This window comes from Taudactylus pleione, unplaced genomic scaffold (genome assembly GCF_031769625.1).
Source record: "Taudactylus pleione unplaced genomic scaffold, aTauple2 ptg000405l, whole genome shotgun sequence".
Taxonomy (NCBI): Eukaryota; Metazoa; Chordata; class Amphibia; order Anura; family Myobatrachidae; genus Taudactylus; species Taudactylus pleione.
In genome coordinates, this window is record NW_028284807.1 from 430,115 (window position 1) to 451,208 (window position 21,094).

A 21,094-nucleotide genomic window follows, 5' to 3' on the forward strand; every position below is an offset into this window, starting at 1 on the left:
CCTAAAAAAAAATTATTTTCTGTGTTTGTGAATTGTGTGCGCAGTAGCCGCACGTGCATCAACAAAGTAGTGCCAAGAGTGCGCCTGTGTCATAAGTAAAGGGCCGGCTGGCTTGACCGTTAAAGGGTGCTGTAACCCCCGAAAGTACACTCCAGTCCAAACCAAAAAAAAATTATTTTCTGTGTTTGTGAATTGTGTGCGCAGTAGCCGCACGTGCATCAACAAAGTAGTGCCAAACGTGCGCCTGTGTCATAAGTAAAGGGCCGGCTGGCTTGACCGTTAAAGGGTGCTGTAACCCCTGAAAGTACACTCCAGTCCAAACCAAAAAAAAATTATTTTCTGTGTTTGTGAATTGTGTGCGCAGTAGCCGCACGTGCATCAACAAAGTAGTGCCAAGCGTGCGCCTGTGTCATAAGTAAAGGGCCGGCTGGCTTGACCGTTAAGGGTGCTGTAACTCCCGAAAGTACACTCCAGTCCAAACCAAAAAAAAAATTATTTTCTGTGTTTGTGAATTGTGTGCGCAGTAGCCGCACGTGCATCAACAAAGTAGTGCCAAGCGTGCGCCTGTGTCATAAGTAAAGGGCCGGCTGGCTTGACCGTTAAGGGTGCTGTAACCCCCGAAAGTACACTCCAGTCCAAACCAAAAAAAAAATTATTTTCTGTGTTTGTGAATTGTGTGCGCAGTAGCCGCACGTGCATCAACAAAGTAGTGCCAAGCGTGCGCCTGTGTCATAAGTAAAGGGCCGGCTGGCTTGACCGTTAAGGGTGCTGTAACCCCCGAAAGTACACTCCAGTCCAAACCTAAAAAAAAATTATTTTCTGTGTTTGTGAATTGTGTGCGCAGTAGCCGCACGTGCATCAACAAAGTAGTGCCAAGCGTGCGCCTGTGTCATAAGTAAAGGGCCGGCTGGCTTGACCGTTAAAGGGTGCTGTAACCCCCGAAAGTACACTCCAGTCCAAACCAAAAAAAAATTATTTTCTGTGTTTGTGAATTGTGTGCGCAGTAGCCGCACGTGCATCAACAAAGTAGTGCCAAGCGTGCGCCTGTGTCATAAGTAAAGGGCCGGCTGGCTTGACCGTTAAAGGGTGCTGTAACCCCCAAAGTACACTCCAGTCCAAACCAAAAAAAAATTATTTTCTGTGTTTGTGAATTGTGTGCGCAGTAGCCGCACGTGCATCAACAAAGTAGTGCCAAGAGTGCGCCTGTGTCATAAGTAAAGGGCCGGCTGGCTTGACCGTTAAAGGGTGCTGTAACCCACAAAGTACACTCCAGTCCGAACCAAAAAAAAAATTATTTTCTGTGTTTAGCCGCACGTATATATCAAATCGATATAACATAAATGGAGGACCAAACTTTCTCCGATAAAAATAAAATAGAGAAAGATCAAGAACCACTTCCTCCTAGTGCTGAAGCTGCTGCCACTAGTCATGACATAGACGATAACATGCCATCAACGTCGTCTGCCAAGGCCGATGCCCAATGTCATAGTAGAGGGCACATACAATCCCAAATGGCAAAGTTCAGGAAAATGACCTTGAAAAAGACATTTAAATCAGCTGAAGAGAAACGTAAACTTGCCAATATGCCATTTACGACACGGAGTGGCAAGGAACGGCTAAGGTCGATCCCTAGTATGTTCATGACTAGTGGTTCAGCTTCACATGACGATGGAAGCACTCCTCCCACTAAAAAAATCAAAAGAGTTAAGCTGGCAAAAGCACAGCGAAGAACTGTGCTTTCTAAGAAGATATCACAAATCCCCAAAGAGAGTCCAAGTGTGGTGGTGGTTGCGATGCCTGACCTTCCCAGCACTGGACGGGAAGAGGTGGCTCTTTCCACCATTTGCATGCCCCCTGCAAGTGCTGAAAGGAGCACCCACAGTCCACTTGCTGATATGCAAATTGAAGATGTCACTGTTGAAGTACAACAGGATGAGGATACTGGTGTAGCTGGCGCTGAGGAGGAAGTTGGCGAGGAGGATTCTGATGGTGATGTGGTTTGTTTAAATCAGGCTCCGGGGGAGACAGTTGTTGTCCGTGGGATGAAAAAGCCCATCACGGTCATGCCTGGGCAGAAGACCAAACATTCCACCTCTTTGGTCTGGCAATATTTCTATCCAAATCCGGACAACAACTGTCTTGCCATATGTACCATATGTAAAGGTGAAATAAGTAGGGGTAGGGACGTCAACCACCTAGGAACATCCTCCCTTATACGGCACCTGCAGCGCGTTCATAAAAAGTTACTGTCAAGTTCAGAAACTTTGGCTCAGACCGTAAGCAGTCCAGGGACACCTAAATCCCGTTGTCCTGTTGTATCCAAGCGCCTGCAAACCACACCGTCAACTCCCTCCTCGTCAATTTCCTCCTTAGTCAGGATCGGAAGTAGTCCTGCAGGCCATATCACTGGCATGACTGACTCTCCTATCCGGGATTCCTCCGGAGGATCCTGCATTGCTACGCCTACTGCTGCCGCTGCTGCTGTTGCTGCTGCTGCTGGGAGTCGTTCATCATCCCAGAGAGGAAGTAGGAACACCACTACTTTTACTAAACAATTGACCCTCCAACAGTCCTTAGCGAGGAGGATGAAGTACGACAGCAGTCATCCTGAAGCAAAACGTATAACTGAGGCCTTGACTGCTATGTTGGTGTTAGACGTGCGTCCGGTATCCGCCATTAGTGCAGTGGGATTTAGACAATTGATGGAGGTAGTGTGTCCCCGGTTCCAAATCCCGTCTAGATTCCACTTCACTAGGCAGGCGATACCGAGACTGTACAGAAACGTCAGAAAAAGTGTCCTCAGTGTCCTGAAAAATGCCGTTGTACACAATGTCCACTTAACCACGGACATGTGGACAAGTGGAACAGGGCAGACTAAGGACTATATGACTGTGACAGCCCACTGGGTAGATGTATCACCTTACGCAGCAACAGCAGCAGCGTCACCAGTAGCAGCATCTCAGAAACGCCAGCTCGTTACAAGGCAGGCTACGCTGTGTATCACCGGTTTCAGTAAGAGGCACACCGCCGACAACCTCTTAGAGAAACTGAGGGAAATCATCGCCCAGTGGCTTACCCCACTTAGACTCTCCTGGGGATTTGTGATATCTGACAACGCCACCAATATTGTGCGGGCATTACATCTGGGCAAATTCCAGCACGTCCCATGTTTTGCTCACACAATAAACTTGGTGGTGCAGAATTTTCTGAAAAGCGACAGGGGCGTGCAGGAGACGCTTTGGGTGGCCCGAAAAATTTCTGGCCACTTTCGCCATTCAGCGACTGCGTGCCGAAGACTGGAGCACCAGCAAACACTCTTGAACCTGCCCCGCCATCACCTGAAGCAAGAGGTTGTGACGCGGTGGAACTCAACCCTCTATATGCTTCAGAGGATGGAGGAGCAGCAAAAGGCCATACAAGCCTATACATCCACCTATGACATAGGCAAAGGAGGGGGTATGCACCTGACTCAAGCGCAGTGGAGAATGATTTCCGTGTTGTGCAAGGTTCTTCAGCCCTTCGAACTTGCCACACGTGAAGTCAGTTCAGACACTGCCAGCTTGAGTCAGGTCATTCCCCTCATCAGGCTTTTGCAGAAGCAGCTGGAGAAAGTGAAGGAGGAGCTAAGACGGAGCGATTCCGCTCGGCATGTGGGACTTGTGGATGAAGCCCTTCATTCGCTTTGCCAGGATTCCAGGGTGGTCAATCTGTTGAAATCAGACCACTACATTTTGGCCACCGTGCTCGATCCTAGGTTTAAAGCCTATGTGGTGTCTCTCTTTCCGGCCGACACAAGCCTGCAGAGGTGCAAAGACCTGCTGGTGAACACACTGTCAGCTGAAGCGGAACGTGACACGTCAACGGCTCCTTCTTCATTTTCTCCCGCAACTGGGGCTGCCAGGAAAAAACTTAGGTATCCTAAGCAACCCGCTGGCGGTGATGCAGGGCAGGCAGGACCAAGTTTGGACATCTGGTCCGGACTGAAGGACCTGGCAACAATTTCTGACATGTCTACTGTCACTGCATATGATACTGTCACCATTGACAGAATGGTGGAGGATTACATCGGTGACAGCATCCAAGTAGGCATGTCAGACAGTCCATACCTGTACTGGCAGGAAAAAGAGGCAATTTGGAGGCCCCTGTACAAACTGGCTCTATTTTACCTGAGTTGCCCCCCCTCCAGTGTGTACTCCGAAAGAGTGTTTAGTGCAGCCGGGAACCTTGTCAGCGAAAGGCGTAGGAGGTTGCTTCCACAGAATGTGGAGAAGATGATGTTCATCAAAATGAATTATCAGCTCTTCCAGGGAGACCAGCCTCCAGAAGGTACAGAGGGACCTGTGGTGGTGGATTCAAGTGGGGACGAGTTAATACTTTGTGAGGATGAGGATGTACACACTGAAGAGGGTGAGGAATCGGTGGATGAGGAGGATGAGGATGACATCTTGCCTCCGTAGAGCCAGTTTGTGCAGGGACACATTAATTGCCAGCTTGTTTTGTGGGGGCCCAAACGAACCAATCATTTCAGCCACAGTTGTGTGGCAGACCCTGGCGCTGAAATGATTGATTTGTTAAAGTGTGCATGTCCTGTTTATACAACATAAGGGTGGGTGGGAGGGCCCAAGGACAATTCCATCTTGCACCTCTTTTTTTCTTTGCATTATGTACAGTTTGGGGCCTAGTTTTTCTAACTGCCATCCTGCCTGCCACTGCAGTGTCACTCCTAGATGGGTCACGTGTTTGTGCCGCCCACTCGTGTCGCTTAGCATAGTCATCCAGCTACCTCGGTGCAACCTTTTGGACATAAAAACACTATTGTGAGGTGTGAGGTGTTCAGAATAGACTGGAAATGAGTGGAAATTAAGGTTATTGAGGTTAATAATAGCATAGGAGCAGAAAAACCTACAAATTCTGTGATTTTAGCTGTTTTTATGCTTTTTTTCAAAAAAATACAGATCCAAAACACAAAACCCAGAACCCAAAACACGGAAGGGTGGTTTTGGCAAAACCAATCCAGATCCAAAACACGAAGAAAGATCCAGATCCAAAACCAAAACACAAAACACGAAAAGTGGCCGGTGCACACCCCTAGTAATAACCATGATGACCATCACAATCATGGATCTCCTGCAGTTTCCCCAGCACCAGCTTCTCATTCTGTTACCATACAGCACTAACTCATTCACAGAGAAGCTACTTCATGTATTGCTGGCTGTACAGAGACACATATTGTACTGGTGTAAATGTGCTGCACGGACTTCATAATGTTATATTCATATGGCTCATCCCACTACAATGCTCCTCTGCATTTCTCATAGCTGATAACAGAGACAACATTGTGCATAAATCCGGTGGTTCAGAATTTCCTCAAATAAAGAAAATGGAGAAAATTATTTTTTTTCTCTTCTCCCCGTTTATAAAAGAAAAACGCCAGTAACATAGATGATTTCGCTTCTCTTAGTGATACTGGACCTGATTAAGAGTTATACACAAACCCGATGATTCGCATACAGCGCTGATGGCGGCCGGTTAGCCTATGTGCAGGATCTGTACTGCCCATGTGCCTATCAGTGTCTGCGAGATCAATTGCAGTGCCCCCTAAGCCGCAGCATGCTGTTTGGGGGCAGAAAACGGACGCCCTTCTCTATTTCAACCATGTCACAATCACTTCTTCATAAAGGTACTGCCACACTGCACTGTCATGGACTCGCCTAGTGACAACCAAATCTGTGACAGCTACCAAGAACATTTGGGGTGCACAGTCTTCCAAAGAACAAAAAGGGATGACCAAGTGGCAATGTCATAGAGGACAATCTATTCCTGGAAATAATGAAAAAGGGACTAGTCAAAGATGATGCCAACAGTTGGGTTGCACCTCTACCCTTTAAAACACAGACGGCGCCTACCTAACAACAGAGAACAAGTATTTAAATGCTTCTCTTCACTAAAACGCAACTTTCACAGGAAGCCAGAAATGAAAGATCTCTTCTCTTTCATGGACAAAATATTTGAGAACAGTCATGCTGAGATAGCTCCCATCCTTACAGACACAGACGAATGCTGGTACTTACCAATGTTTGGAGTTAACCACCCAAAGAAACCAGGTCAGATCAGAGTCGTGTTTGATGCCGCTTGGCGCCCCGCGGGCCAGCGGCAGGAAAACAGGAGGACGGGCAGGTATGGCCGTCATCCCCTTTCTCACACCTGGGGTGGCAGGGCAGCCAGTAGGGGTCATCGGGGGCCGGCGCAGAGCACAAGGGTTTAAATCAGGAGGAGGGAGGGGGGGAATGGCGCACAAAGCATCAGCATCCTTACCTACAGCGGCATGGAAGTACAGCAGGCAAGGGCAGCGAGGAAAAGGCCTTGCCCCAGCGTTTTCGGGAGGCATCCGAGCAGCGAGACTTGCAGCCCACAGCAGCACTGAGAAGAAGAAGCAGGCAGCAGCAGAGCTCTTCTAGGAAGTACGTGGTTGGAGCTCCCTCTGGTGGCAGGAGAGTAGCATAGCGGGTGCAGGAAAATAAAAGGAGATCGAGCACCAAGCAGCCAGTGGGGGCTTCTAAGAAAAAGGAGCAGTTGGGAGTACTTCCCAGCGAGGAGCTTCCACAGGGGGTGAGTGGGTGGCTGGGAATGTCTGATGATGTTCCAGTGGCTACAGAGTCAGATGGCCCCGAGTCAGGAGGGGAAGAGCAGGACTGTTACTTGCGCCCACAGCCTTGGATCACCCCCAGCTCTCCCATAGTGACGGCGAGGCAAATCCCTACAGTATATCCAGACCGCAGAGACAATTCACCATGGGAGTCAGAGGGGCAATCCCGAGGGTTAGAAGACGCAGAGGGTGAGCAGGATGCCCCAGCAGGCTCACAGGGAGCATGGGTGTACCTCGCCAACACACAGCTATTTAAAAGGGCAGCCCAGCCACCTTGTTTCACCCCTAGAAGCAGGGGCAGCAGAGTCTGACCCAGCATGGCCAGCGGGAGGGCCAATTGAGCAGGACCCAATATCACTATCATGGCTCCCCGCAATACCTCTCCCCCCAGGATAAGGCACCATTTCCCATCCCCCCATGGGAGCCTATGGAGTCAGTTATCGCCCGCAAGGTCAGCCCGCCAGCAGTTTGTATAACCTCAAGGGATCAGCGCACAGGACCTAGGCTGCCGCTGCTGCTGCAGACATTCAGACAAGCATTTACCACAGGACATGCAGAAGGACTTTCAGCAGTTTCTACATAGTAGCAGAAACAACCACCGCAGCAGTTCGCAGCGTCATGGCAGTGCCCAGCCAGCACAAAGGGAGAAGCAGCATCAGCATCTCAGCACAATTGCAACATGGCCCACGGCACACACAACTGCTCCTACAGCATCAGGACAGGCGCGCAACGACGGTCCCACCCAGGCGGTTTTTCAGGGCACTGCAACCTTCTCCGCACCCATCAGGACAGCGCAAGGAAATATCGACACGGTCCACACCTCATTCAGCGGGACTCCAGTACCAGTGCCGCAGGCCGAACAGGCCGCAGCGAATACGACAAATCCACCAGCCACCGCCAATTTCAGCGGGGCTGACGATCCTGCTCCACACAGGAAGGGTGAGAACATCAATAATACTTGCAATGCTCATAATGTAAATGCTAATCCAGAGGTTGCGCAGGATGTTAGTGAGAGCAATAATGTTCTCAATGCTCATAAGGTAAATGCTAAGGCAGGGGTTACGCAGGATGTTAGCACTGCTGTTGTAACATTTACAGGAGTGACTAGCAGTAAGGCAGCAGTACAACGCAACACACAGGAAGGTAGTTCTTCAGAGTCAGACGAGGACGATGCGTGTAGGGTGTTGAAGGAGCAGCTTAAGCTAGCAAGGGCGAACAAGAAAACAGAGAATGCGGCCATCCCAGGTGCGGATGCAGCTAGAGACCAGATGGGGCAGGTACAGCAAGAGAAGGTAGGAGGGTTCCTACAAGAAAGGGGTGTCAGTAGGCTGTGTCCTGGGGTCAGCGGCGAGGCACTTGCCAAAGCAAACTAAGAAGGAGATTGTTAAAGGCGCATTTGTGGATATTTGTTCGTTAACGCAGTCGGGCTTGAAGGACAAGGAAAGAGCTGCGGTTAGGGGAGGGCAGGCTGAGGTGTACAAAACCATTGAGCACTGGCTCCGCGGTATGTTTGCCTACACAGGCTGTTATACAGAGGCCTACCCAGAGGCAGGAGCAGGCTTGCTAAAGTATACAGACTTTATCTATTCCGTGTACAAGGAATACGGAGGATCCGTATGGCGCAGGTACGATGAGGCATTCAGGCAGAAAGTACAGGGGGAATGCCCATCGACTTCGGAGTCAGAGATGTGGACGAGTGGCTCAGGGCGCACGCTAGCGGGTTAGCTGAAAAGAGCCCGTCAGGGCAAAAGTCCTGGGCAGGGAGGCCTGGCACGCAGAAGCAGGATCTCAAATGCTGGGCTTTCAATGAGTCGCAGTGCACGCGGGCCCAGTGCAAGTTTAAGCACATTCTGCAGTGCGAACCACTCCGTAAGGACTGCAGAAAGAAAAGGGCTAGTCACGCACAGAAGCTACCCGTAGCGGCAGGGCTTAGCAAAGACAATTAGTTCAGTAAAATTAGGTAGGATCCTGGAGTGGCTGTCCAGGTACACAAAGCCAGATGAAGCTGAGCTGTTATGGGCGGGGTTTAGGGGACGGGTTCAGGATTCCGGTAGCGAGAACGGTCCCTTCCACAGTTAGCAGCAGGAGCAGCCGCTGGTGGTGCAGGACCAGATTGTAAAGGAACTGGCACTAGGCAGGATGGCGGGTCCGTTCAGCGCCCCACCGATACCAGAGTTAGTGATTTCACCTCTTGGGCTGGTCCCGAAGAAGGTGCCGGGGAAATTTAGGCTCATTCAGCACCTATCTTATCCAGAGGGTGCATCAGTGAATGATGCCCTAGACTGGGATCAGTGTTCAGTGCAGTACCAGTCATTTGACAGAGGGGTGCAGATGGTGAAAAGCCAGGGCAGGGGAGCACTCATGGCGAAGCTGGACATTGAATCCGGTTTTAGATTGCTGCCCCTGCATCCCGAGAGCTTTAGACTCATGGGTTTCCATTTCGACGGGTATTTTTTCATAAACAAGTGCTTGCCCATGGGTTGCGCTTTCTTTGAGGTCTTCAGCTCTTTCTTGCAGTGGTGATTGCAGGAGCGCACAGGTGCCAGGGCCATAGCGCATTACTTAGACGACTTCCTGCTAGCAGGCCCCCCCGGTCAGATAATTGCGGCCGGCTCCTGCAGGAGCTCCAGACCATGCTAGGGGAATTTGGCATCCCTATTGCACGAGAAAAGACAGAGGGGCCGAAGACCATAATGGCATACTTGGGCATAGAGACCAATTCAGAGAGGCTAGAGTGAGTCCCAGCCGAGAAGGTAGTAAAGCTAGGTCGCGAGATCGGGTTTTGCGCAAGGGCAAAAAAGGTCATGCTAGGCCAAATGCAGTCCTTGTTAGGGAGGTTCAACTTTGCATGCCTGGTAATACCCATGGGCAGGATTTTTAAAAGGCGGCTGTAGCAGGCCACGGCAGGCATTAAGAAGAAGCACCATTTTATTCGCATCTCCAAAGACCTTAGAAACGACCTGACAATGTGGGAGGAATTCATCCTGCATTTCAATGGCGTTTGTATCTGGCAAGCACAAACCGCTGGCAACCACGCGTTGCAGTTATTCACAGGTGCGGCTGGTGCAACAGGTTTTGGGGCTTACCTGCAGGGGGAATGGTGCACCCAGCAGTGGCCGGCCAGATGGGTGGTCACTGGACTGACCAAAAACCTGGCAGTGTTGGAATTGTTCCCGATAGTGGTAGCAGTGGTCATCTGGGGCCACAGGCTGGCCAACAGATGTATACAATTTTGGTGTGACAACATGGGGGTGGTGCAGATTGTAAATAACCAGCGGGCATCATCCCCACCGGTTATCAGGTTAGTGAGGAGATTAGTGGCGGCCTGCCTGCGGTACAACATCACATTCAAAGCCAGGCACGTGCCCAGGGAGCAGAACGTGATAGCGGACGCATTGTCTAGGCAGAAGTGGAAGGAGTTTAGGGCAGTGGCGCCGCAGGCACAGTCGACAGGTTTAACATGCCCCTCCAATCTTTGGCAGATAGTCGAACCGATCACGATCTTAGTGCCCTCAGTGAGCGGTCCCTGGCGCCTAGGACATGGACAGCATACAAAGCCACCTGGGAGAAGTGGCAGCAGTTTGCAAGTGCAGGAGGACTGGAGGGTAATGACCCTCAACAGAAACTGTTGGTTTTCCTAGGCAGGCTGAGAAGGGAGAAGTTTTCCAGGGCAAGGGCAAATACGACGCTGGCTGGCATATCATTTATTGCAAAGTTGAAGGGGGAACGGGACGTGACCTAGGACTTTGTAGTCCGCACAGTAATGAAAGGGTGGGCCAGAGCAGTGGTGCGGAGGCTGGACAGTAGGGAACAAGTGACAATTGAGAGGCTAGCGAAGCTAGTGAGCATGGTGCCAGGGGTGTGCAGAGACGCGGGCGAGGCCACATTATTTAGGACAGCTTTCATTATGGCATTCAGGGGAGCTGTGGCCGGAGGCCGACCACACGTGATTAAAATGGCTGCCAAAGCATTGAGGGGATTAACCCTCATGCCATTGCGCCATTTTTAAAAGGACAGTGTAAAAGCGCACTGCACATGGTTTATAATAAACTGTATTAAAGTATATATGTATTGCTGTAATGCACTGTAGCTGATCTGCAATGCATTAGTGCATGAAGCAACGTATATTTAATAGGCTATGCACTATATGGTTTAAATGTATATTTCTCTTTCATCCACTAGGGGACACTGGAGGTGCTTACGCTGGGGTATAGAGGCATGGATAACTGGAGCCGGCACTTTAATTAATTTAGAAGTGTGAAGCTCCTCCCCCTCTATACCCCATCAGCCCTCAGTTTAGAAAATGTGCCTACTAGGAGCTGGTCACAATTTGCTGTGCTCCAGCAACACATCTATTTTATTTATTTAGGTTTTCTTTATTGTCACATCTTTTGACACTTTTAGGTACCCTTCGCCACCTCTCTAAAGGTGGGGGGGTACCTGGCGCCCTGTCCTTATAGGAGGCAGGAAGGAGTGCACAGCGCTTATATGAAAAGCACTGACAGCTCCTTACCACCACAGCACATTTCTCAACAGGAAAAAGAGAAGTGCTGAATGCTGCAGAGAGACCCCATCGGGGACCACGCGGTGAGTAACCACCTGCGCATCCCCCGGCTCCCGCTCCAGCCGCTGCCCAGTGTTCTTACAGAACTTAGTGTGCTGGGCAGCTAATGCAGACAGCTCCCTGCTCTGCTGACTAAGTGCGCTCTCCCTCCTCCCACTGTTAAGGCACTGAACCACGCTCTTACAGCGTGGGGCTGCTGATGCAGAGTCTCCTTATCTCCGCGCCTCCCCCTGCTGTTACAGGAGGCGCGGGGCTGATACTGAGCGCTACAAGCGCGGCACCCGGCTCTTGCTCCCCCTGCTGTTACAGGAGGCGTGGGGCTGATACTAAGCACGGCACCCGGCTCTCCCTTTCCCCGCTATTACAGGAGGCACGGGGCTGATACTGAGCGCTACAAGCGTGGCACTCAGCTCTTGCTCCCCCTGCTATTACAGGAGGCGCGGGGCTGATAATGAGCACTACAAGCGCGGCACCCGGCTCTCCCTCTCCCCGCTATTACAGGAGGCGCGGGGCTGATACTGAGCGCTACAGCACGGCACCCGGCTCTCTCTCTCCCCGCTGATTAAGTGGCTGGGGCAGCTAATTAAGTGCGCTACCGCACGGCTGCACCTGCTCTCCCTCTCCCCGCTGTACACGTGGTGAGGCGCGTGGGGGGGAGGTTAATGGCCAGACATTTTGTATAGCCCTTTAGGGCATAAAGAATGGGCGGAGCTTAAAGGCAGCGCGGGTCTCTCTCCTCTACGTGGCAATGGCTGTATACAGCAGGGCTGCCATTCTCTCATGCACAGCAAAGCTCATACTGCATCTCCATTACAAGAAGATTGCAGTGTAAGAGACACAGAAGGCTGGACTCCTCTGCTGCAGGACAAGTACATCTCCTGATTACATCCCTGGTAGAGAGGCTGTAAGTAACTGGGGTGTAAGTGCAGGGGAGTCTGATCTATGGGAGAGGGTTTCTCCTCCTCTGTGTCCCACAGCCTTCTTGTTTTTTATCTTGTCTGTGTCTTTTCTGTTTTATGCTGTTTCTCTGAGTGACTGTGTGTACCATGTCCAACAGAACCAAAGCTTTTCAAAGGCTGTTTGTCTGTTCCAAGTGTAACAACAAACAGACCAAGCCACATGCCACGGGGTCCAGCCTACGGCCACATCACCCTGAACACGCCCGATCTCATCTGATCTCGGAAGCTAAGCAGGGTCAGACCTGGTTAGTACCTGGATAGGCCGCCTGGGAATACCAGGTGCTGTACATTATGTGATGCTAACAACGGATCCACAGATGGTGATTACTAACTCTCCTACACCGCCATGGGCCACTGACGTGGTAGGAGTTATGTCAGACTTAGCAAAGTTGGCTGAGGTGCGCAGGTCTTAACCTCCCTGGATACCTGGGTTAACCGAATCTCCGGACACCCTGGGTCAGGTAATGGGTGCAGCGGTGCCTGCACCCTTCACTTCCTACCAAAAAAAAAAAGAAACTGTCACAAAAGCGTACTCTAATGCCTGTTCTCCAGTCAGAAGAGTCAGTCGAAGAATTCCTCGATGTGTGGTACTTCTAAGACAGCATCTGTTGAGCAATGCAGTCAGATAAGCGGTTCCAAATTCCACGTAGGTTTCCATCTAGCTTCCCTTTTCCATCATCCATGATGTTGAAGTGGGAAACACCTCCTCCTATGGATGTGTCTGTTTCCCGTCTCTCCAAGAAAACAGCACTTCCGGTGTCGGGAGCTACTGTTTTAAAGGACCCTTCAGATCGTAGGTTGGAGACAACACTAAGATCTATATATACCGCAGTGGTAGTTCACCTTAGACCTACTCTTGTTACCGCCTGGGTTAACAAGGCTGTGGTTTGCTGGGCGGTCCAGTCAGATTAGTGCTCGCATATCTGCATCTGCTATTTCAGGATCCCAGAAGACCTTATACTGGACCTTCGTTTCATTCCTTTCGAGCCCTTCCGTGGTAGAGCCAGACAGTTTCCACGCAACGGGAGGTGGCAGAGTTAAAGGTCGTCCTCACACGGTTCCACATAGACCAGAGCCTAAACCAGTTGAGAAACAGGTGGCATGATGGTCTTCCGTCCCACCTGGTGTCTCCTGCGGTGGGAGCCCGCTTGCAAGAATTTCAACAGGTTTGGAACCAGACCTCTTCAGAACCGTGGATTCTTCAGAACCGTGGGCTTCGAATAGACTTCGAAGCCCCCCCTCCACCTCGGTTTTTCACTACGAATTCTACAGGAGGCACTCAGGTCTCTAGTGGTGTCAGCTGTGCTATTTCCGGTTCTGGAGCATTAGCGAGGTATGGGGTTTTTTTTACTCAAACCTGTTTGTAGTGCTCAAACCGGATGGTTCGGTCAGACCCATACTAAGCCTTAAGTCTTTAAACCTGTATCTGAAGATGTATCATCCAAACTCATGTCAGTCATGATTGCTCTCCTTCGGTCATCAGGAGTGAACATTTTGAGCTTGAAACCAGGGGAGTTCCTATTATCCCTGGATTTCAAGGATGCTTATCTCCTTGTTCCCATTTGGGAACCACACCAGGCGGGTTATCCTCGGCTCACCACATAATCCCTTATTTGGACGATCTGTTGTTCAAGGCTCCATCGGTATCTCTTCTATTAGTTATGCCTTACTGACCAATCACACTCTAACCCAACACGGTTGGATAATCAACTTCAAGAAGTCAAATCTCAATCCGTACCAGAAACTTCTATTTCTGGGCATGATATTGGATACGGAATCACAGAGGATTTTTCTTCCAACAGACAAGGCCAGGGATATCCTGTTGTTAGTTCAGCTGGTCCTCAGAAAAAGGAAGTGTCAATGCTTCTTTGTCTTCGTCTCTTAGGAAGGATGGTAGCTGCCTTTGAGGCACTGAAGTTCGGCCGGCCCCACTCCAGGGTTTTTCAGCTGGACCTGTTAGCACAGGGATCAGGGTCTCATCTGCTTCTACATCGACAGATCCATCTGAGCCCAGTTACCAGAGTGGCCCTTTTCTGGTGGACGCAATCCACCAATTTTTTAGCGGGCCGGAAATTCGGAGTGGGAGACTGGATCATCGTAACACGGATGCCTGCCTCCGAGGATGGCAAGCAGTAGTCCTTGATTTCCACTTTCAGGGTAGATGGTCTCCTCTAGAACAGACGTGGCCCATAAATGTCTTGGAACTCAGAGCGATTTACAATGCTCTGATAGAGACAATAGAGTTTCTACAGGCTCATCCTGTAAGAGTTGAGGCCGACAACACGACGGCCGTCACTTACATCAACCACCTAGGAGGAACTTTGAGTCGCATGTCTATGCGAGAAGTAACTCAGATCCTCTAGTGGGCTGAGAACCAGTCAGTAATCCTGTCGGCGGTATTCATTCCGGGTGTGAACAACTGGGAAGCAGATTACCTAAATTGACAGGATGTCCAACCCGGGGAATGGATGCTTCATCCATCGCGCTGATACGTCGATGGGGAGGTCCTCAGGTGGACCTCATGGCATCACGACTGAATTGTCAGCTCCCAGTATACATGTCCAATACTCGAGATCCGCAAGCGGAAGCTGTAGACGCTCTGACAAGTCCGTGGATCTATGACTTCGTTTACCGCTTCTTCCTCGTCTTCTACAAAGGATACACAAGGGACAGCCTCTGTAATTCTCATGGCTCCAATCTGGCTTCGGAGAAGTTGGTTGTCGAACCTTCGGTCCCTATTGTCAAATGATCTGTGGCCCCTTCCTCTGTGCCCGGATCTTCTACAGCAGGGCCCCTTTTCATACACCCCAACTTAGCACAACTGCGTTTCGTGGGGTGGCTCTTAAAACCGATATCCTAGGATGCAGAGGTATCCAAGATGCGGTTATTCCTACCATGATATGCACCAGAAAGCCAGTTTCGGCTGTGCATTATCATCGCTTCTGGCGTGCTTATATCTCAAATGGTGTTCCAGTCGGTGTCTTCCGTCTAGGACTTTTCGTTTGTCTCGTTTCTGCTTGTCCTTTGGACAGGTCTGGATTCTGGCCTTCGTCTGGGAACCTTTAAAGGTGCAGGTTTGTGCCCTTTCCATTTTCTTTCAAGGGAAATTGGCCCTCATTCCTGAGGTGCTGACGTTTCTTCTAGGGGTCTTGCATGTGCAGGCCCCTTTTGTACCTCCAATAGCTCCCTGGGATCTAATCTTGGTGCTTCTGTTTCTTTAGTCGCCCATGTTTGAACCTTTTGGAGGAAGTTGATCTTAAGCACCAGTATTAAAAGACTATCCTCCTCCTGACTTTTGATTCGGCTCGTAGATTTTCAGATTTGGGTGCTCTGTCTTATAGCCACCTAGGGTGGAACTCCGGACGGTACAGCCTTCCTTTCCAGGGTTGTGTTGGCTTTTCATTTCAATCAGCCTCTTGTGGTACAGTCGTCGGTGAAGGACTCTGGTGGTTCTTCTACCTTTGATATGGTTAGGGCTTTCCGCATCTATGTTGCCAGGACAGCGTCCCTTCGTAGTCTGAGATGCTTTTTTGTCCTCTATGATGTTGTTCGGATGGGTTGGCCAGCATCTAAGCAGATTTTGGCATGTTGCATTCGGCTGACTATTCATCAGCCTTATGTTAGTGCCGACCGTGGGCCTCCTTCGTCCATTTTGGCTCATTCTACACGTTCTGTGGGTGAGTCATGGGCGGTCAGTAGAGGAGCCTCCATGTCACAATTGTGCCGTGCGGCCATTTGGTCTTCAGTTCTCACGTTCATCAAGTTTTACAAATTTGGTACGTTTGCTGCTTCGGCATACCGTTTTGGCCATCTAGTTCTGCAGGCGCTGCAGAGCGCTCCCGCCCATTGGGAAAACTTTGGGACGTCCCCAGCGTAAGCACCTCCAGTGTCCCCTAGTGGATGAAAGAGAACATGGGATTTTGGTACCTACCGGTAAATCCTTTTCTCTGATTCCACAGGGGACACTGGATGCCCACCTCTGCGCTCTTTGCCTGCCTGTTCGGCTTGTTCCGTATGTTGTATGATTCAGTTATTGTGTGTTCTTCTCTCCTTTTTATTACTCAGCTTGTTCTCCATCTCCTCTCGGTCTTCCATTTTCTAAACTGAGGGCTGATGGGGCATAGAGGGGGAGGAGCTTCACACTTCTAAATTAATTAAAGTGCCAGCTCCAGTTATCCACGCCTCTATACCCCAGCATAAGCAGCTCCAGTGTCCCCTGTGGAATCAGAGAAAAGGATTTACCGGTAGGTACCAAAATCCAATTTTTGTAGAGAAAATGCACTTCTTGAATATATGCCTGTATATGACATGACATGACCATGAATGTCATTTACCATTTCCTGTGACATGTTATACCAACATTTTAGGAGACAGTATAATGTATGATAAATCAGTTGTGTTTAAAGTTTGGATGGTGGATTAGGAATGAGGATATTGAGTGACTCCTTTGAAATTTAATATGTTGTTCATTTATGTTTTCTGAGCTAGAATGATTGGCTGGAAGGAGCACAGGGTGGATTTGCCCCCCTGTGATGTTGTGTGTAAGAATGACATAAAAAGAGGGACTATGAGTCCTGTGTGTGTACAACCCTGTAACTTCTTTGAGGAGAAGAGCTGCTGATAAGATTCCTGTATGTGGTACATCTTTGAAAATCCTTTGTGGAGAATTGCTGTTTGATTTCCGTGTGATATTCCCCTTCAGACGGAAGGGAAGGTCTTCTTTAAGACATTGAGCAATAAACACCTTTGCCTTTAAATTCTACTTCATCTGTATCCTGCGACCAACAGAATTGCGCCAAAATGCTATTCCGTTCTCCTGCTGTTCTGGGTAAGAGCTCCGTGTCTCCAAGTTCAAGCCCTCTGCCAGCTACCGTGCAGACCTGGTCCATTGTGAGGGATCAGGTGGGAACAGCCGACACCAAACAGGAGATGTGTCCACAGTTAGTAAAACGCATATGCAGCAGAAGCGGTTCCAGGTTCCGAGGCAGGAGCCTGAGTCTACCTAATAAGCGGTTCCAAACGCCGATGGTAGAGTTTGGTGGTGGCAGCATCGTTAAACGCCCACAGCGCAGTGGGAGGAGTCAGTGACAGGAGGTCTCTGACGGTGAGTGGGAGTCCAAAAGCGCTAACCCGTGACCAGGGACGGCCTAGGCGAAAGGCATCCGGTCACATCTGGTGGCATAGCGGTGGGATAATCCCAGGCGGCTTTTCGGTCACCCGACGAGAGAAGCCGAGTTACTCAGGAGAGGAGTAACTGCAGTTCAGGAGAACGCGCAGGATGACTGATTACAGCGGAATGGAGTTGCATCAGACGGAGGTGGAAAGTGCGGCCAGCGTAACAATGGATGCCCCTCAGAACGTGGTGAGAGCAACAAGTCCTGCCCCCTCTCGCAGCAGTTATGTTTCTCAGCATTCCCCAGCATGGCAGGGATCCCAACGAATGGATACCCTAGCGGAGCGGCTAGCGGAATTGGGAGAAAAGGCGGAACAAGAACGTATGCTAATCATTCGGATGTGGCATGACGAGCGGGCAGCACCGGCCGTGGTACGCCAAGCACCGTTGCAGACTGCTGTACCGGGATCAGATCGTATACAGTTTGCCAAATTTGCAGACAGTGATGGGGACATTGATGGACATTTGCAAGTATTTGAAAGGACTTGTAAACTACACGATTTACCCAAGCAGGAGTGGGTCAGACACCTGGTGCCCACACTGCACGGAGAGGCCCTGGAGGCCTATCGAGGAGTGGCTACCGAGGACTGCGGTGACTATGACGAAGTCATAAGCGCCCTCCTACAGCAATACTATGTCACTCCTGAGTCCTACAGGAAAAAGTTCCGGGACTTGCCCAAGAACCCTACTAGCACCCATGAGCAGTTCGCCACCCAGCTGAGGCAGTACGTGGTGAAGTGGGTGAAGGGATCTGGTGCCACTACCTGGGACGTACTGGTTGATCTGCTGTGCCAAGAGCAGTTCTAACGCAGGTGTGCCCTAGAGGTGAAGGAGTGGGTGCTAGACCGGGAGCCACCCAGCTTGAAGATGGCGGCCCAGTTAGCGGACAAGTATGTGGCAATTCGGCCACAAGGGCAGAAGCGCCCGACTAGCAGCAGACCCCAATGGACTGTACAACCAGGGAAACACCCCTCTTCTGCTCATCATCCCACAAAGCGGGCATCCTCCAACCCGGGTGCTCTTGGCCAGCAATCGCCCCGCCCTGTCCCTGCAAATCATCAGAGACCACCGGGGCCCCGACTGGACAAGAAGTGTTATGACTGTGGGAAAATCGGACATCTGAGGATGAACTGTCCCACACCCCAAGCACCCCAGACTCGTGCCCCAAATCCGAGTGCTGGAACACGGCTTGCTTGCCTGACCTGGGGAGGTGATATCAAAGAGACTGTTCCTACTCCAGACAGTCCAATGGAGTGTGGGGAGAGTCAGGTGGACTCTACGGAGAGAGTCACCTGCATGGCCAAGGGGCCACCCCAAAATATGTGGCAGCACCTGCAGACGGTCCAAGTGGGGCCCCTGCAGGGACAAGGATTAAGAGACTCTGGGGCCTCAATAACTGTTGTAAGCCCCTGCCTAATTGATCCTGCTGCAGTACTGCCAGGTCGCACTGCCAAAGTGACCGTGGCAGGTGGAATGGAGCGAGAGGTACCTGTGGTGAGAGTCTACCTGGACTGGGGAGCTGGCCCAGAGTTGAGGGATGTTGCTGTCATGGATGGCCTTCCAACTGATGTGTTCCTGGGGAATGACCTTGGTGGTGGAATTGTTACCACATTTGCTGTCGCCATCGCCCGGAGTCAAGTTTCCGGATCACAGTCTACATCAACTGCACCAGAACAGCCCAACCCAGAGGAAAAGACTACAGCGGCTAGACAACTGCCAGCACAGCTTACCACAGCATCAACCAGCCCAGAGGAAAAGATTACAGCGGCTAGATCAGCACATCTACCCAGCATGCCTTTTGCCTCTGGTATGCCTACGTCCCCTAGCAATGCAGAGGATGTTGGTTCCGGATCATTGGATCCTGTGAGGGTGCCCAGTGATGCTCCTGTCCCTAGTGGTTTGCCAACTCCAGCGGTGAGTATGAGTGACCCTACTCACTTCCCTTTCACTGACCCTAGCGATCCCAACCCATATCCCCCTGTAGACTGTCCCTACTTAGAAGGAAGTGAGGGCCCCAGACAGGAGTTCAGTGAAGCTCAGCTTGCTGACCCATATCTGGAAGGCATATCGTGCCAAACTGGCAGCGGCCTTTCAGGGATAGCGGCAGTGAGTGTGACCTGGCGGGAAGGGTTAAGGTACAGGATAGCCAGGGAGGTAGAAGGGGATAGGCCAGTTAGGGAGCAAGGTCCCCTGCTTGTGCCAAGTAGATTGGGGAAGACACACAGTCAACCCGTGGTGGATGTCACATGGAGCTCAGAGGCTGGTGATCTGTCCACCATCATTATGGAACAGGTAGCGGACGAGGTGGTGAGAAAAGACCTAGGTATCAGGGTAGGTTCCCCTAGTCATAGGTCATTGGAGGAGGATGGTAGGGCAGGTCTGACAGGTAGTACAGACAGATGCCAGGTGGAGATGACAGAGGTTCAGTGCCTGGGGTATAGAGTGGGGGGAGACAGTGGTAGGCCCAGACCAGTGGGGGTGGAGGCAACCAGAGACTGTCCACGTCCCACAACACCAAGACAGGTACTGACCTTAGAAACTGTAAGGCCCTACACACAAGTTGTCCCTGACCTTAGTGCTGTAGTGACACCCCTTACAGAGTTGACCAGGGAGGGACTTCCCAAGTCAGTGGACTGGATACCCACGTGTGAGTTGGCATTCCAGTCATTTGAGGAGACTCTGGTACTAGCTCCAGTGCAGATGGCGCAGGACCAGGACATTGTGGTACGAACTAATGCATCATTGCACGGACTGGGAGCAGTACAGAGCAAGGAGGGGCCATATGGGCAGGAGCACTCTTTGGCCTGTTTGAGCAGGATACTGCTATGGTGGGAGGTGGGGTATGCCACAATTGGAACACAGTGGTTGGCAATTGTTTGGGCACTGGACCACCTTCCGCACTATGTGTGCGACCGCCCCCCCAAAAGGGAAACTGACAGACTGTTGTGGTGGAGCCTTGGACTTCAGTGTGACTATTTGTACATTGTGCACAGACAAGGAAAGGCCCACTGCAATATGGATGAACTGTCCAGGCCGGAGCCGAAGCCCCCCAGGTAGCTTCCCTGAACCCCCCAAGAGACTGCGGGACCAGGGGCCAAATCATTGGGACATGGCCCTCTGGTAGCCCGCTTGAGGGGGAGGGGAGAAGTGTGGCTGGAGGCCGACCACACGTGATTAAAATGGCTGCCAATTCATTGAGGGGATTAACCCTCATGCCATTGCACCATTTTTAAAAGGACAGTGTAAAAGCACACTGCACATGGTTTATAATAAACTGTATTAAAGTATATATGTATTGCTGTAATGCACTGTAGCTGATCTGCAATGCATTAGTGCATGAAGCAACGTATATTTAATAGGCTATGCACTATATGGTTTAAATGTATATTTTGTAGAGAAAATGCACTTCTTGAATATATGCCTGTATATGACATGACCAGCCTCTGTGTCTGCAGAAACTAGCAGGAGGTCTGATGAATTGGAAGACCTGTTGTGGTCAGTGAGCTCTGGCTGAAAGTTCTCATTGTGAAGGTGTGAATGGTGTCATATGGCCAAACACTTCAGATACAGAACTTCCTTTTGAAAAGACAATTCATTTGTTTTAAGAAGATCCTTTTGGATGCCACTTCTAAAAGCTGAATGTGTTAAGGTTGGAAATGCCAAACTGATAAGGATGAATGTAATTTACCATTTCCTGTGAAATGTTATATCAACATTTTAGGAGACAGTATAATGTATGATAAATCAGTTGT

At 50.5% G+C, this 21,094-nt stretch overlaps 1 pseudogene; it reads left to right on the forward strand.

The window, feature by feature from the left end:
- The first annotated feature begins 12,344 nt into the window (after positions 1–12,344).
- LOC148506417 (5S ribosomal RNA) lies at positions 12,345–12,460 on the forward strand (annotated as a pseudogene).
- Positions 12,461–21,094: the final 8,634 nt, after the last annotated feature.